Source organism: Pezoporus wallicus, unplaced genomic scaffold, assembly GCF_028554395.1.
Source record: "Pezoporus wallicus isolate ANWC-B61680 ecotype Strahan unplaced genomic scaffold, APGP_CSIRO_Pwel_v1 contig_2384, whole genome shotgun sequence".
NCBI lineage: Eukaryota > Metazoa > Chordata > Aves > Psittaciformes > Psittacidae > Pezoporus > Pezoporus wallicus.
Window position 1 is genome coordinate 6340494 of NW_026640488.1, and position 5084 is coordinate 6345577.

Below are 5084 nucleotides of genomic sequence, written 5' to 3' on the forward strand. Positions count from 1 at the left end.
GTTTGATCATCTGAACTCTATGCCCTGCACCTATAAACATAAAAGTAATATGGTATCATTTATTACAAATATATAAGTGTATAAATACAAAGCCATATGTTTAATACAAGTTCTTCAATAAAGAAAGATCTTCTTTAAAAAAAAAAAAATTTTTAAATTAATGTTTCTGAAAATATAAGCTTGAAAAATTGGACTGTGGAAGCCCACAGTTGTGTATGGTGGCCATTAATATTGTCCCTCTTTGTTGGCACAGATGTCAACCATCCATTTGTAGATTGGATCCCAGTAGTTATTCCACACGTGTATCTACCACTCCAAGGATCCATGTATTTCCTGGCTATGTAATGATTAAATGTAGTCCCCAAAATCTGAAGATCAGAAACAAGCATTTCATTAATTTTTTAATAAGCTGATATTTTGGTAATAGTTGTGCTACAAAGTATTGCAGACATACACAATGATTGTCGAATATTAGGTGATATAATGCATACAAAGAATCTGTATAATTTAAACTCATTGATAACTGAGACGTTAAAAACAAATCCACAAACACTAATCATCTTGCATTTACTTATTTATCCATGTATCTTTTTGGCATTCAGATTGCCTTTGATTTCACCGCACAGAACATTTCTCATTCATGAAGGAGTACAATCTTATTAAAAATTAATTTAGAAGCATATTTAAAATTTAAACATGCTTATGAATTAAGACTTCAATGATACAAAACTTAGAGAAAAGTTTAGCTAAGATATAAAACAGTGGAATCTGAAGCTCTGCTTCTACCTGTTCAGCTATATTTCTTGTGACACTATCAGCAGACTAGCAGATCTCTTGAACTGAACAAATTAATGCTTTGCTGTTGCTCCTGCTGTGTTTGTCATGAACCATCTGTGCAGCAAAGGATGACTTTTTGTCACTTTCTCCTCAAGACTTCAGGATTAGCTGGTTTTCTAAAAGTGATTTCTTTGGTACTATTATAAATAGATAAGGAAAAAAAACATCCCCTTGTTCTCTCTCCCAGTGGGCTTTTATCTTTCCTCTGCCAGAAACCAGAATGCTGAACACAAGCCAGAACAATGTCAAATTAGCCTAAAAAACTTCCACTTGTCATCCTTTGAACAGATGATTTTCAAATTTAGTTTGTTTTGGTAAGAATGGCCCACAACAACAGAAGCAGTTAGTTGTGCCAAGTTATTTCATTTATGGTTAGCTTGAAAACAGCTGCCTAGACAAAACCAAGTTTTAGTTTTGTATTTATATTATGTGACATACAGGACTTTACATAATGTGACTTACATAGAGTGCCATACAGATTTTTACTAGCTGAAACCAATTCCAGTAATTTTAAATTACAACTTATATATATAAATTTAACTGAGATGTATATGTAACACAATAATTTCAGGAACCATAGAGTCATGTGTGAATTTGAAGTTTACTTACACCAGCAGTGTAACAAAAGGAGCAAGGAGCAAGAGCTGATATCCTGATGATGTTTTCTTGTAAGGAAAAAACATACAGTTAATGCCACTCTGAACTGGAGATCTGGGGCTAGTTTTGATCATTAAGAATTACATTAACTCAAGATGCTTTTTGCAGGTCTACATGTGACCCCTTTGCAATACATGGGAAATTGAGAACAAACCTGTCAGAATAACTGTCATACTGAAATACCCAACTTAGAACTATCTGAAAGCAAACAATATCTCAGGAATAAAATTCCAGTTTTAGCTTCTTCAACAATACTGGGAGAGAGACACATGGTGTCTTGCCACTGGGCAACATATTCTACTGATTAGAGAAGAATTTTCTTTGGTTTAATCAAGTTGGGTTTTTTTCCTAGAAAATTATAACTGTTTATAGTGAAGGGTGGAACCTACACCATTGTGGAAAATACTGGCTTAATTTTGCCATATTATAAAATGCTCTTCTAAATATTTCCAAGTGAGAAATGTCAGAAACTATGTTTTTTGATGCCCAGTGTCTTCTTATAACTGACATAATTTTTTTTCTAAGCTAGAAAGAGTCTGTCCTGATCATAATGATCTCAGGTGACATCATGCCAAATCCTTTCCCGTTGTATCTGAGGTGACATGACAGTACATTACACAGTGAAGTGACCTGATGAAACCTACAAAGAATGTTTGGGCTTTTATATTATAGATTTTTTTTTTTCTTTTTTACTTTTAGCCTTCTTCTAGGTAAAAATAGAATACTTTTATCCAGCATTTTCATTTGTTGCTACACAGAGAATAATAGGATGACAAAGTACTCTCTAGAATTTTTCCATAACCCAACAGAAAAAGATATAAAAACGAACTTTGTGGGTGTTTTGACATACAAGACTTCTATAATAGGATTTAAATGCATCATAAAGTATTTAGATATACTTCAATTTTTGTGTGAATTGATTGTAAATAGGAAAATAAGCTACTTTGTTTTAAACCATAAAGTCATAACTGTGTTTTAATCTAATGTGGACTTTTTTAAAAACCAACTCATCAGTTTAAGGCTGAGCCCTTCAAACGTTATCCACCTCAGTGAGCCTACAGGCTGTAATGCTTTCACTTGAATAGAGTCCATTTCAAGGTGAACAGTAGTTAAAGGACCAGGCCTCGGATATAAGCAATAAAGCTGAGGCACTTTCCATGAACAGTGGAAAAGCCATAGAATTAATCCTAATATACCCGATTATACAAACTTTTTATATTACCTGAAAAATTCAACTTTGTTTATCGATATATTTGAACCAGAAAATACATTTAGAACCCTTTATTCTGAGCTCTTTCACACCAGTGTAATTTCATATACTTCAATTGTATTACATTTGTTTTTTCTCATTGTAGGCAGTCAGACCTAAACCCTTATTATCCCTCAAAATAAATTGTTCATTATTTTAACAGCTTCCTGCAGTCAGACCTTCTCAGCATGTATCACATTTCTATTTCTTAAGTTAGAAATGTAAAGCAGTTGGGGGTCTAGGTGTTTTAACGTCCATATTTGCTTAGATGAAGTAGAGATGACTTTATGTTTCTTTGCTCTTGTGGTCTTTTAGCTTGTTCAACTATATTTAGAAGGACTTATCAGGCACCATTACTGAGAAGAGAAACACAAACTAAGACCAAGATTTGAATAAGCCAACTTGAATAAGTTTTTAAAAATCCAACAAACGTCTTTGCTGAACCAGATCCATTGTGCTGCTAAGTAAGATGAAAAGACAGGCAAGGACAGTTGAAAAGCTGTAAAAATGGAAAAGCTCTAATTACTTTTCCCAGAAACATTAAAATAAGAATCAAATCTATACCCAAATCACTTGAAAACATAAATAAAGCTTCTGCATAAGTTTGGTAAACACAGCAATTCAACTCATTAACTGGCACTTGTGTTAACCAAAATCCTGAGAAAGATAAAGCTACATTTTTTGGATGTTTGACCTGTAAATTGCCTGCTTCCTAGTGAGACAGACTTTCTGAAAAAAAAAAAGAAATCCGAATTATTTGGAATTTCTTAATATGTTTCCATGTGAACAATTCTTCACCTATACCAAATAATTTCTAGAGTGAAAGACACCCTTTCTGCAATTAGAGCGCTATCTTCCATCCCCTTGTTTCAAGCTAAGCAGTCCTTTGGGCTCAGCTAGCTTTTCATTCTCCTGTATTTAGGAACTAAATTAGGAGCCTTGTCATCCTAAATTCCTTCTAAGCAATTAGGGAAAGACAAGCAATTCCACAAGGTAACCCAGACATTAAATTATTATAGAAAAAATATAAAACAACAAAGTTCTTAATGTGGGTACCTGCAGCCAGGTAGGATCAATCCAGGCCAGACATCCAACAGGAGAATCTAATATTAAATAATGATGTTAGAACATATCCATAACTTTCAGCTACCACCAAAACTTCATGAAGAAATCTTTCAGAAATAAATGAACTTTTAGCATAATAAATAATGAATAAAGGTTTCAGGATTTGGTTCTGTGTAGCAGCAACTATTTTAAGCAAGAGAAATACACGTGGAAGAAATCTGCACTTTCTCATCCACAGCAATTCAAAGCAGATACAGAGTGGATCTAAAGATTTTAGGGAATGTATGTTGACAATATGTGTTGAAGTAAAATAGTCCATTATACCCACAGCTCTTGAAACACATATATGACCTTCATTTTTTAGTTTCATGTGCCGGATCTCCACCAGAAGAATTGATACACAACATGGAAGAAAATCTAGTAAGCTTAACAAAAACCCATGAAACCCAACTTAACTGGTTTAAAGGGATGTTAAGTGCTCCTTCTCCTGAGTACTTAATAGATTAGACTTAGTCTATCACTGATGTATTTTATCAACAAAAGGTAGGATAAGGAAGTGCATCAGTGTTTAATTCCATTTGGGCCTCCTTGTTTCATCTGAAAGGAGGTTAAGTGAAGTATTGCTCGTACATGCTATATCTGTACTTTGCAATATGGCCTATTAATACACAGTAGATATGACTGTGTGTATCTATAACAAATACACCCATAATAAAGGAAGATGATTACGGAATGATCTTACATACTAGACTCGAAATCAAGCCTACTGCCACGCTGTTAGTTTGCTCTCTCGATTGGGCTCTGTACCTGGCTGACTTCAGATCAATTCAGTTTAAGACTTCTTGAAAAATGTTATACGGATGCCACAGCACAAGTTTTGGATGCATGCGTAGTACACAGTAGTTATCACAATTTCTACCTCATACAGTAAAACATCTTAAATGCTAAAAACCACACTCACAAAACACCATGAACAAAGGCTTGATTCAAAGTTACTTGAATCAGTGTTAAATCTTAGATTCTAATAAGCTTTGAAACCGGAATCCAATCTTGTGTCATATATGTCTTCTCTAACTTCTGAAATGGCTCTTCATGGGTGATATAAGCTAAAGGATAAATTATACTCTTGTGCAGGCTAAGGGAGGGTACTAAAATAAAGTGTGAAAGTGTTGGGTTTCCCAGAAGACTTGTCTATCTGCTCCTCTACAAATTCACTGTAAAGTATTTGATTCCAGCACTGCATAGAAAGCCATCCTGAAACCCAAATGAACCAGGG

General features: G+C 34.1%; 1 long non-coding RNA gene across 1 annotated transcript; it reads right to left on the reverse strand.

The window, feature by feature from the left end:
• Positions 1-286: 286 nt before the first annotated feature.
• LOC130604481 (uncharacterized) lies at positions 287-3916 on the reverse strand. The gene is made up of 3 exons (XR_008973465.1): positions 3800-3916; positions 787-953; positions 287-368 (listed from the first exon to the last, which is right to left on the reverse strand). It is a non-coding gene; the product is annotated as an uncharacterized LOC130604481 (long non-coding RNA).
• Positions 3917-5084: the final 1168 nt, after the last annotated feature.